Raw genomic sequence first — 13,451 nt, forward strand, 5'->3', positions numbered from 1 at the left:
ATATGAGAAAATTACACCAATCTCAGAGGATTAGAGGTCATACCAAAAAACACGCTTGGTAATTACGTTAAAATATATTTTTAAGGCCGGGTTAAAAACCACGATGAGGTGAAACCCCATCTCTACTAAAAAAAATACAAAAATTAGCTGGGCATCGTGGTGCACGCCTGTAATCCTAGCTACTCTGGAGGCTGAGACAGGAGAATCTCTAAAACGCGGGAGGCGGAGGTTGTAGTGAGCCGAGATTGCGCCACTGCACTCTAGCCTGGGCGACAGAGTGAGTCTCCGTCTACAAATATATATATATACACACACACATATACATATATATGTATATATACATATTTTTAACAAACATAGCTGCTATCATTGGCTCCTTTTCTCTTTTTTTTGGAGACGGTCTCACTCTGTCACCCACGTTGAAGTGCAGTGGCACAATCATGAGGCCCACTCCAACCTCTGCCTCCCAGGCTCAAGCGATCCTCCCACCTCAGCCTCCAAAGTAACTGGGACTACAGGCATGCACCACCACACCTGGCTAATGTTTTTGTATTTTCTGTATTGACAGGTTTTCCTCATGTTCCCCAGGCTGGTCTCAAACTCCTGCGCTCAAGCAATCCTCCGCCCAGCTCGGCCTCCCAAAGTCCTGGGATTACAGGCGTAAGGACCTCCTACAGCCAAGTTTAAGCTTCAAGTGGGAGACATGGGACAATTACTTACCAGATACAACCAGTTTCAGAGGAAGCCCTACCTACCCGCTAAATCTGACCTTATCTTGCAACCTCCATCGCCCCGGACCTCCCTGGGCTCCAAAAAGCGCTCCCAAGAGGCCTCATAAAGGCCACAGTTTGGGGAAGGTTATGGCTCAGGGGAAGGGGAGAGGTGCTACATAATTAAGCCCCACTACGACTTAGCACCCGCGTGAGGCATCGTCAGGCCTCCAGTGGTGGTGGTGGCACCCGGCCTCAGTCTCCCCAGAGGGCTGGACTCTCGCCGCCAGGCTGTGGGGGTCAGGCGTTGTGGGGGAGGGGGGCACTTAGAAGGTATGGAGGGCGGAGAAGAGCTCCGCAGTCACTGGCCTGACTTCCTGAACGAACCGTCGCCAGCAAGCACAGCAGTAGGACGAGGGGGATGCAAGAGCGGGGGCGGCCGGGGATAGTGCTTCTCGCTCAGGTCCAGGTCCCCGACCACCAGGCCAGCGGACAGCACATGCCGTGCTCCCAGCCAGCGTAGTCCCGCCCAGCTCCCTGCTGAGCGTACCGGGAGGCTCCCATTGGGCCGGAGCTGCTATGGAGGCGGGACTTTCCCTTTTTCTTGAACCCCATTGGGTTAAGTCCAGTCCGAGACAAGAGTCTCTCCTCAGCAGCGGGAGGGGTGATTTGGCTCACCCATACTTAAGAATTTGGGGTTTGAGGCCGGGCGCGGTGGCTCACGCCTGTAATCCCAGCACTTTGGGAGGCCGAGGCGGTCAGGAGATCGAGACCATCCTGGCTAACACTGTGAAACCCCGTCTCTACTAAAAACATACAAAAAAATTAGCCGGGCGTAGTGGCGGGCGCCTGTAGTCCCCAGCTACTCAGGAGGCTGAGGCAGGAGAATGGCGTGAACCCGGGAGGCAGAGCTTGCAGTGAGCCGAGATCGCGCCGCTGCACTCCAGCCTGGGCGACAGAGCGAGACTCCGACCCCCCCAAAAAAGAATTTGGGGTTTGAGACCCGGCGCGGTGGCTCACGCCTATAATCCCAGCATAATCCCAGCACTTTGTGGGGGGCCAAAGCGGGCGGATCACCTGAGGTCAGGAGTTGGAGACCAGCCTGGCCAACATAGCGAAACCCCGGCGCGCACTTGTAAACCCAGCTACTGGGGAGACTGAGGCAGGAGAATCGCTTGAACCCGGGAGGCAGAGGTTGCAGTGAGCCGATATAGCTAGCGCCACTGCACTCCAGCCTGGGGGACAGAGTGAGACTCCGTCTCAAAAAAAAAAATAGAGAGAGAATTTGAGGTTTAAGTTGTCTCTCCTTGGTCGCTGTGGAGTCCAGTGTTTCTATGTTCAGACCTCTTCCTGCCCATTTTAATTAATTAATTAATTAATATGTTTTGATATGGAGTTTCAGTCTTGTTGCACAGGCTGGAGTGCAATGGCTCGATCTCGGCTCACTGCAATCTCTGCCTCCCAGGTTCAAGCGATTTTCCTGACTCAGCCTCCCTAGTAGCTGGGATTACAGGTGCCTGCCACCACACCCCGCTAATTTTTTGTATTTTTAGTAGAGATGGGGTATATATATACATATTTAGCAAGTAGTTAAGAGCTAGTCTATGTTGATAAATAGCGTTTCTCATCAGAGTCTCTTGCCAGGCAAGAACAGTCAAGGTTTGACCGGTTTTATTAGTAATAATTTCTGAACAGCTTGCAACCGTATGATTCGGTTGAGCATGTACATGGGGGTTCGATATCCTCATGAGCCATCTTGTGTCTAAGTGGCAGGCCTATAGTATTATATAATTTTTTTAGGAGGTCATTTATCATCTTTCCAATTACCTATGGTTATGATTCGTTTTTCGCAGGAAGCATAGACTGGGAAGCCCAGAAGTTTACCTGTTTTTATGGGCAGTAAGAAGAAAGATGGCCTAATGGTGCCAATTACACAGCTACCTGTCCACTGATCAGGCAGCTTAGCATAAGCTCTGTGTATAACCCAGTGGGGGCTGTCCAGTCCCGGTGAAATTCTGGATGGGCCCAAACAGTCTGCAACTTTGGAAATTTACTGAATGGATTTCTTTCTGTGTAATTGGAACTCCACCATGTAACTGTTTTTGTGGTACCGTTATACAGCTTTGGCCCAAGACAACTAAGCCGCCAAACAGGATCTTTTTTATCTTCTTTTTAAGTAACCCAAATGACACAAGACCAGTATTGACACATATCACATAAATACGATTCTTGACAGATACACTTATTTTTTTTTACTGTGTAACTTTTTTTTTCCAATTTAGATAACCGCATCCTATTCCATGCTGCTTGCTATCAATAGCAGCACAAGCATCAAATTTTAAGATTACATTTTTGGGAACCCCTCTTTTTTCCACTCTAGCTATTAGCTTACTAGTGTCACCTAGAAAAGGACCAGTCCTTAATTTTATTTTAAAAACTGTGATCACGGGAGGCTTAAAATGGGTCATAACACGCATCAGGTTGGTTATTCCCTGGGCTACATACCTTGGATAGCATTATACAAACAAGTTTCTTTTAGAGTCCTGGTACACTTATAATAACCATAAAATAATAGGACTGTAGCAATCTTTTGTCCTACCTCAGTGACTTGATGTATATACTGGAAACAGTTCTCAGTCTGAGGAAGGTCAGTTGAAGTCCTTACTGTACAAGTCCAAATTTTAAGGAAAATGAGTCCCGCGATGAGTTTCCTTATGCTTCGGCCGTGCGTGGACCAGTCAGCTTCCGGGTGTGACTGGAGCAGGGCTTGTCGTCTTCAGAGTTATTTTGCAGGGGTTGGCAAAGCTGCTCCCATCGATGTACAGCTCCCAGTCTACTGATGTTTAAGGGTGGTCTCGGAGGTTGGGCCCACTAGAATAAACTGAGTCCAGCACCTCTAAACAGTTATGTTTAACTGGGCTCTCTGATACCATGAGTAAGGTGGTGGGGTTAGGGTGTTGCAAACTTCAATGGTTATGCAGGGATTTTCACAGAGCAAGCTTTGGTATCTAGGTAGTCTAGTATTTATTAGCTAATGATGTCCTTTGGTATTTATTAAAGTCACCACAGCATGGGAGGACTTTATGTTTAGGTTTTGCCTAAGAGTTAGCTTATCTGCTTCTTGTGCTAGCAGGGCCCTTGCTGCCAGGGCCCTTGGACATGGGGGCCAGCCTTTGGAAACCCTGTCTAGTTGTTTTGAGAGGTAGGCCACTGGCTTCGGCCAGGGCCCTACAGTCTGGGTTAAAACTCCAACTGTCATTTTTTCTCTTTCTGACACAGAGTGTAAAGAGTTTTGTCAGGTCAGGTAGCCTCAGGGCTGGAGCCGACATGAGTTTTTCTTTTTAACTCATGAAAAGCTCTTTGCTGTTGGTTGTAATAGATGTAGTTTATCTAATCTACTTTTTTTTTTTTTTTGAGACGCAGTCTCGCCCTGTCACCCAGGCTGGAGTGCAATGGTGCGATCTCGGCTCACTGCAAACTCCACCTCCTGGGTTCAAGCGATTCTCCTGCCTCAGCCTCCTGAGTATCTGGGATTACAGGCGCGCGCCTCCACGCCCAGCTAATTTTTGTGTTTTTAGTAGAAACGGAGTTTCACCATGTTGGCCAGGCTGGTCTTGAACTCCTGACCTCATGATCCACCCGCCTCGGCCTCCCAAAGTGCTGGGATTACAGGTGTGAGCCACCGCGCCGGGCCCTCTAATCTACATTTTTATTGACTGTCATCTACCAAAATATTGACTTAAATCTTGTAACTATTTGATTTCAAGCTTTAAATTGATCTGGTATTCCTTGCGGGGCTCCAATTGCATCTAAATAGATGTGAGAGTTGAAAGACCTATAAGGGGCTTCTCTTGCTTTATGATGTCTTACTTTTTTTTTTCCTCTGGTTGATGAAATACCAGGGTGAAAGGGATAGCCAAATGGACTAAAGCACAAGTGCCACTCTAGTTATTCGGCAGAGTGCCCAGTAAAGGTCCACCGCAATACCACCACACATCCGCTCAGGGATGAACAAGGGCTGACTGATTGATAAGCTCTTGAAAATTCTTAAACTCACTGCATCTCTTCAGGTCTCCAAGGAATGCTAAGTCTCCTCCCTGCTGTGAGAGACAAGAAGAGAACTTAGTGTTGGGAGACGGAAGCTGGATGGCCCTCGGGGGCTGACCCGCAGGGACTTCGGGATATAGCAGAGAGAGCTTGGCATGACTTATTACTCCAGGCTGTAGAATCCTGGAAAAGAGCTACCATGCAGCCCACGCCTGGTCGACTGGAGGACCACCTTAGTGGAAGGGGGACAATCAGGGCCTCTGGCCTGCCACGTGCACAAGCATAACAATCGCTTTTGTTTAACGTGCAGATGGAATATTTGATCCATTTCAACCAGGCGTTTGCATCTTGGTATGCTGTCTTAATTGCCAAAGTTTGTCTTAAGTCTTTAACTTCTATGATCCTCTAGTAAAATGAATGTTTCCTTTAGCACCTATTTTTATTAGTTTTTAGACCAAAGAAAGCTAAACACCATTTTATATTTAATAATGCTTCTTGTATGATTTTTATACCAGATAAGCTAAATTTTACCTTTATATTAGTGTGTTATTAATGTTAAGCTTAATTTTAATAAAATCTTGTAGACATATTTATCCAATTTTTCATGTTTGACCATAAGGTAAGATTTTATAGACTCTTTTTAACCTTTTATAATTTTTGTTAAAGAGCAGATAGATGCTTTAAGAAAAACCTGTTGCATTTTTACTTTAAAGTCCAGTTCACAGAAAAACTGGATGATACCTTTTTAACTTTAGCTAATATGTTTACACACACAATTTTCTTTACAATTAACGTTTTAAAACTTGCTTAAACTTTCAAAACAATAATTTTTGTAACCTTTTAATATAGGTAAAAATCCACATTCTTATGCCTCCTTATAATCTTTTTACCAAAGGTATATTTTACTTTTCTTATACACCTTGCACATAAAACTGTTTTTTTTTTTAAATAGTACTCAGGTATATTTTACTTTTCTTATACACCTTGCACATAAAACTGTGTTTTTTTTTTTTAAATAGTACTCAGGAGGCCTCATTACTTTTAAATTATACAATATTTTTTGCATAAATTTTTTTATAACATTTTTTCCTTCACGACTTTCGCCAACAATTCTCCAACATGTCTCAACTTTCTGACTTATTACAAACTTTTTTTTTCTTTAAACAACCAGTTAATTTATTTCAGGACAAGAATTTACCATATAACACTCTTTTTACATAGTCTGCCTCCCCCCCTTTTTTTTTTAAAGTGAACTTTTTTTATGTCTTTGGACTAGACTAAGGCCACAAGATTAGAAGTTACCATAATACATGTTATACTGTTAATTTTTAGCAAACTTCACTTTTGTTGAAAACCTTGTAAGTTTGGGATTTCAATTATCCTTTGCTATTAATAAGACCTTGTTTAGTCTAAATTAACTTAGAATTGGTATAGATGGCCTTTTTTTCTCTCTGCTGGTCTTTCCTTGCCTCTGCCAGCTGCTTATGCTGCTGTTCTCTTAACTACTGTGGGGGGGAAGGGGGTCTAAAACCAGCTGTAACTGTCTGTGTACAGAAACTGGTCTGGATGCCTTGGCTTACAGGTTAATTTGTGTCATACCTTTGAAACAAGGGACCTCTCCAGGCTTCCTTCTGATGGCCAACCCACCTCTAATGCTGGCCAGTCTATTTCACAAGTTTTAAGTTTTCCTGGTGTCACAGTAACATCGTAATCTCCCTTAAATTCTTCCTTGAAAAAAAATTTTTTTTAACATAGTTCCTAATGGGGTGCGCTTATTTGTGCCTGACCCATGCTCCTTCGAGACAAAACACCACGCTCACACCACACGCACACTACAGAACAAAAAAACAGGTAAAAAGGGCACACACACTTTTGCAATTTACACCAAACCAAAATCAAAACCAAAATCAAGAGTATCCAGAAATCCAAGCCAGGTCAAGACCAAAACCAAAGTATCACGCAATCTAAGTCAAGTCAAAACCAGAACAAAAGTGCCAATGCAGGCACACCATGGGTGATCAGGCCACACTTCCACTCAGATGGAGTGGGGCAAGTACCAAAGACTAGTCTTACCAAGTTTCAGATGTCCGGACTCAAAGTGCCAGTTCCTTCTCGGTGTTCAGCCACTGTGTTAATCCTCCGCAGGGGACTGCTACGCGCTGCTCTGGCGAGGTGTTCCACCGGGGCAATTTCCTACCCGGGAGCGCTCTTTGGATCGCGTGACTCAGACTGGCTGGAGTCCCCCACAGGGATGCTCCACAGGGCAGGCCTAAGCCTCCTAAGGGGCTACCTTGGCCTTCCGTCAGTTACCTCCTTTCCCGGTCAGGGAACCAAGAAATGTAGCAGGAAGAGCCTCAGACAAAACCTCAGACACCGAGTTGTAGAAGGAAGGGCTTTATTCAGCTGGGAGCATCAGCAAGCTCCTGCCTTAAAATCCAAGCTCCCCAAATGCACGATTTATGTCCCTTTTAAGGGCTCACAACACTAAAGATTTCACATGAAACGGTCGTGATTGATTTGAGCAAGCAGGCGGTACGTGACAGGGGCTGCATGCACCGTTGGTCAGAGAGAAACAGAACAGGGCAGGGAGTTTCACAATGTTCTTCTATACAATGTCTAGAATCTATGAATAACATCGGGTTCTAAGTCACGAGTTGATTTTTAACTACTGGGTTTAGGCCAGGCAGGCCCAGGCCTGGTTTTGGGCCTGGCGCCAGGCTGCCTGTCTTTGGTTTTACTTCCTTGTTGTTTTTTCTTAAAACAGGTACTGAGTATAAAACAATATAAAACAATATGAAAGGGTCTCTCTCTTCCCTCAAAGGGAATAGGCTGCTGTGGAGAAAGGTAAATAAATGGTGGAAAGAATTACATGGGGGATTAACTAATCTGGACACCAAATCCCCATGACAGGCAATTTACTTCTATAACAAAACTGCTCATGTAAAAGTTTTTTGGCCGGGCATGGTGGCTCATGCCTGTAATCCCAGCACTTTGGGAGGCTGAGGTGGGTGGATCACTTGAGGTCAGTAGTTTGAGACAAGCCTGGCCAACATGGTGAAACTCCATCTCTACTAAAAATACGAAAATTAGCCGGGCATGGTGGCATGCACCTGTAGTCCCAGCTACTCGGGAGGCTGAGGCAAGGGAATGCCTTGAACCTGGGAGGGGGAGGTTGCAGTGAGTCGAGATCATGCCACTGCACTCCAGTCTGGGTGACAGAGTGAGACTGTGTCTCAAAAAAAAAAAAAAAGCAAAAAAAGCAAAAAGTTTTTAAAAGAAAATAGTGGAAAGGCAGAGACCCTAGAAGAGGGAGAAGGCCTAAGGCAATTTCTTCTTCCTCTCTTCCCCATCATTCTTTCGGCCACTGTGGACAGAGGGAGAGTATGGAGTGCAGGGTAGATGAGAGTAGACAATTCGGATTATTTGAGGAGAGTTTGTGGGTTAGGAACTGAGCTTCTCACCGATTTTATTTATTTATTTTGAGACGGAGTCTCACTCTGTCACCCAGGCTGGAGTGCGATCTCGGCTCACTGCAACCTCCGCCTCCCGGGTTCAAGTGATTCGCCTGCCTCAGCCTCATGAGTACCTGGGACTACAGGCATGCACCACCATGCCTGGCTAATTTTTTGTATTTTTAGTAGAGATGGGGATTTCACCATGTTGGCCAGGCTGGTCTCAAACTTCTGACCTCAGGTGATCCGCCCACCTCGGCCTCCGAGAGTGCTGGGATTACAGGCGTGAGCCCCGCGCCTGGCCTAAAAACTTTTATATTAAGTTCGGGGGTATATGAGCAGGTTTGTTATAGAGGTAAATTCCCTGTCACGGGGGTTTAGTGTACAGATTAGTTAATCCCCCTTGTAATTTTTTCCATGGTTTATTTACCTTTCTCCACAGCAGCCTATTCACCTAACAATAAACTGAGTGCCCATTATGGGCCAAGAACGGGAGATAAGGATATGAGTAAGGAATCTTACTTATCTCCAGTTCTTATAGCATATACTCATTCTCTTTCTCTTTCTTTGGCCTAGTTTGAGTGCCCAGCAGGTGTTTCAAGTCACTGATTATGTATCTACTCTGCGAAAGTTGTTTGTGCAGCCTGCTTATCCTCTCCTTTGGAACTTCAGTACTCTTTTTTTTTTTTTTTTTTTGAGATGGAGTCTTGCTCTGTCGCCCAGGCTAGAGTTCAGTGGTGTGATCTCTGCTCACTGCAAACTCTGCTTCCCGGGTTCACGCCAGTCTCCTGCCTCAGCCTCCCGAGTAGCTGGGATTACAGGTGCCTGCCACCACGCCTGGCTAATTTTTTTGTATTTTTAGTAGAGACGGGGTTTCACCATGTTAGCCAGGATGGTCTCGATCTCCTGACCTCGTGATCCGCCCGCCTCGGCCTGCCAAAGTGCTGGGATTACAGGCTTGAGCCACCGTGCCCGGTGCGCCCTGCTAATTTTTTGTATTTTTTGTATTTTTTTTTTTTTTTGAGATGGAGTCTCGCTCTGTCGCCCAGGCTGGAATGCAATGGTGCGATTTGGCTCACTGCAATCTCCACCTCTTGGGTTCAAGTGATTCTCCTGCCTCAGCCTCCCGAGTAGCTGGGACTACAGGCACGTGCCACTACACCCGGCTAATTTCTTGTATTTTTAGTAGAGATGGGGTTTTACCGTGTTAGCCAGGATAGTCTCGATCTCCTGACCTCGTGGTCCACTGGTCCGCCTGCCTTGGCCTCCCAAAGTACAGGGATTACAAGCATGAGTCACCACGCCCAGCCAATTTTTTGTATTTTTAGTAGAGATGAGGTTGCACCATGTTGGCCAGGCTGGTCTTGAACTCCTGACCTCAGGTGATCCTTCCACCTCGGCCTCCTAAAATGCTGAGATTACAGGTGTGAGCCACCACGCCTGACCCAATTATCTTACTTCTTATTATTATTATTATTATTTTTGAGACGGAGTTTTGCTCTTGTTGCCCAGGCTGGAGTGCAATGGCACAATCTCAGCTCACCGCAACCTCTGCCTCCTGGGTTCAAGTGATTCTTCTGCCTCAGCCTCCTGAGTAGCTGGGATTACAAGCCCCTGCCATCACCCTCGGTTAATTTTGTATTTTTAGTAGAGACAGGGTTTCTCCATGTGGGCCAGGCTAGTCTCAAACTCCTGACCTCAGGTGATCTGCCCACCTCGGCCTCCCAAAGTGCTGGGATTACAGGCATGAGCCACCACGCCCAGCTACTTTTTATTATTAACATTAAAATATTTTTGTTTAATTAATTAATTTATTTTTAAAATTATTATTATTACTTTTTTTACTTTAAGTTCCAGGATACATGTGCAGAATGTGCAGGTTTGTTACGTAAGTATACATGTGCCATGGTGATTTCTGCACCTATCAACCTGTCATCTAGGTTTTAAGCCCTGCATGCATTAGGTATTTGTCCTAATGCTCTCCCTCCCTTTGTCCCCAACCCTATTTTATTTTTTTGAGACAGAGTCTCCCTCTATTGCCCAGACTGGAGTGCAGTGGTGCCATCTCAGCTCACTGCAACTTCCACCTCCCGGGGTCAAGCGATTTTCCTCTCTCAGCCTCCCGAGTATCTGAGACTACAGGTACACACCACCACACCTGGATGATTTTTGTATTTGCTTGTAGAGACAGGGTTTCGCCAGTCTGGTCTCAAATTTCTGACCTCAAGTGATCCACCCACTTTGGCCTCCCAAAGTTCTGGGATTACAGGCATTAGACACCGTGCCCAGCAAAAATATTTTTATATTAAAATTTATTAAATTTATTAAAATTTTATTTTAAAATTTCACCATTTACAAAAAGTGAAATGATCAAATCTTTAGCAAATCCATCAATGAATTTTGACAAATACAGCCATGTCACCCACACCCCTGTCAAGATATAGAAAGTTCTCTTTGCCCTCTTTGATTCTGCCCTACCTGTGAGTAGCCATGGATCTGATGACTATCACTATAAAGCAGTTTTTCCTAATTTTTTTTTTTTTTTGAGATGGAGTCTCACTCTGCCACCCAGGCTGGAGTGCAATGGCGCGATCTCGGCTCACTGCAACCTCTGCCTCCTGGGTTCAAGCGATTCTCCTGCCTCAGCCTCCTGAGTTGCTGGGAGTACAGGTGTGGGCCACCACGACTGGCTAATTTTGTACTTTCAGTAGAGACAGGGTTTTGCTATGTTCGCCAGGCTGGTCTCAAACTCCTGACCTCAGGTGATCCACCCGCCTCGGCCTCCCAAAGTGCTGGGATTACAGGTGTGAGCCACTGCACTGGGCTGCCTGTTTTAAAACTTCGTATAAATGCATGCATAGGATATGGCCTCTTTTGTGTCTGGCTTTTTGTATTTGGCATAATATCTATGTAATCCATCCATGTTGTTGCACCTATCAGTAGTTCGTTCTTTATTTAAAAATTTTTTTTAATTTTATTTTGAGACAGTCTCACTGTCTTAGACTGCAGTGCAGTGGTGAGATCTCAGGTCACTGCAACCTCCATCTCCCAGGTACAAGCATTTCTTCTGCCTCAGCCCCCTGAGTAGCTGGGACTACAGGTGTGTGCACCACCACGCCTGGCTAATTTTTGTATTTTTAGTAGAGATGGGGTTTCCCAGCTACTCCAGAGGCTGGGGCAGGAGAATCACTTGAACCCAGAAGGCAGAGGTTGCAGTAAGCTGAGATCGCACCATTGCACTCTAGCCTGGGCGGCAAGAGTGAAACTCTGTCTCAAAAAAAAAAAAAAAAAAAAAAGGCCAGGTATTGTGGCTCACACTTGTGGTCCCAGCTAGTGGGGCACCCAAGAGTTCAAGCCTGCAGTGAGTGGTGGTCATACTAGTGTACACCAGCCTGGGTGACAGAGTGAAACCTTGTCTCAAAAAGAAAAAAGAAAACAAGATGAAGGAAAGCATATGTAGTTTGCTAAAATTTATGTGGAAAGAGGGAAATTATATGTATATACACACACACTTATATTTGCTTGCGTATGCATAAAACGTCTAAGTTTGTTTCTTTTTTTGGGACAGAGTCTCACTCTGTCACCCAGGCTGGAGTGCAAAGGTGCAATCTCAGCTCACTGCAACCTCCGCCTCCCAGGTTCAAGTGATTCTCCTGCCTCGGCCTCCCAAGTAGCTGGATTACAGCCTCCTGCCACCACGCCCGCTAATGTTTTGTATTTTTAGTAGAGACAGGGTTTTGCCATGTTGTCCAGGCTAGTCTCGAACTCCTTACCTCAGGTGATCCGCCCGCCTCGGCCTCCCAAAGTGCTGGAATTACAGACGTGGGCCACCAAGCCCAAACAAATGTCTAAGTTTGTTTTATTTATTTATTTATTTATTTATTTATTTTATTTATTTTTCGAGACGGAGTCTTGCTCTTGTCTCCCAGGCTGGAGTGCAATGGCAAGATCTTGGCTCACTGCAACCTCCGCCTCCCGGGTTCAAGTGATTCTCCTGCCTCAGCCCCCCAAGTAGCTGGGATTACAGATGCCCACCACCACACCCGACTAATTTTTGTATTTTTAGTACAGACAGGGTTTCATCATGTTGGCCAGGCTGGTCTCGAACTCTTGACCTTGTAATCCACCTGCTTCGGCCTCCCAAAGTGCTGGGATTACAGGCGTGAGCCACTGCACCCAGCCAAGACAGAGACTTTTTACCTTTTGAATCTTTTGAATTTTTAACCAAGTGAAAACATAAAAGGTAATTACAAGGACTAAAAAAACACAAAAAATTCACAGTGAAAACTTAAGAAAAAAACTCACCCTGATAGAATTCTCTTACCTTCATTAAGAGAAAACAAAAATTGTAGCCAGGGCCGGGCGCGGTGGCTCACGCCTGTAATCCCAGCACTTTGGGAGGCCGAGGCGGGAAGATCACAAGGTCAGGAGATCGAGACCATCCTGGCTAACACGGTGAAACCCCATCTCTACTAAAAATACAAAAAATTAGCCGGGTGTGGTGGCGGGTGCCTATAGTCTCAGCTACTCAGGAGGCTGAGGCAGGAGAATGGCGTGAACCTGGGAGGCAGAACTTGCAGTGAGCCAAGATCATGCCACTGCACTCCAGCCTGGGTGACAGAGTGAGACTCCATCTCAAAAAAAAAAAAAAAATTGTCTACAAATTATATCACTCCTTTTTTTTTTTTTTTTTTTGAGATGGAGTCTTGCTGTGTTGGCCAGGCTGGAGTGCAGTGATGCAATCTCCGCTCACTGCAACCTCTGCCTTAAGAGCTCAAGCAATTCTCTTGCCTCAGCCTCCTGAGTAGCAGGGACTACAGTTGCGTGCCACCATGCCAGGCTAATTTTTGTATTTCTAGTAGAGATGGGGTTGCACCATGTTGACCAGGCTGGTCTTGAACTCCTGACCTCAAGTGATCCACTGTGGCCCACTCTCGGCCTTTCAAATTTCTGGCATTATGGGCATGAGCCACTGCTCCCAGCCAAACCACAATCTTTACAAGGGATTTTTTTTTTTTTTTTTCTGATGGAGTTTTGCTCTTGTTGCCCAAGCTGGAGCACAAGGATGCAATCTCGGCTCACTGCAACCTCTGCCTCCCAGGTTCAAGTGATTCTCCTGCCTCAGCCTCCCCAGTAGCTGAGATTACTGGTGCATGCTACCACACCCAGCTAATTTTTAGTAGAGATGGAGTTTCGCCATGTTGGCCAGGCTGGTCTTGAACTCCTGACCTCATATGATTCA

The sequence above is a fragment of the Pongo pygmaeus genome, chromosome 5, assembly GCF_028885625.2.
Source record: "Pongo pygmaeus isolate AG05252 chromosome 5, NHGRI_mPonPyg2-v2.0_pri, whole genome shotgun sequence".
Classification (NCBI taxonomy): Eukaryota; Metazoa; Chordata; class Mammalia; order Primates; family Hominidae; genus Pongo; species Pongo pygmaeus.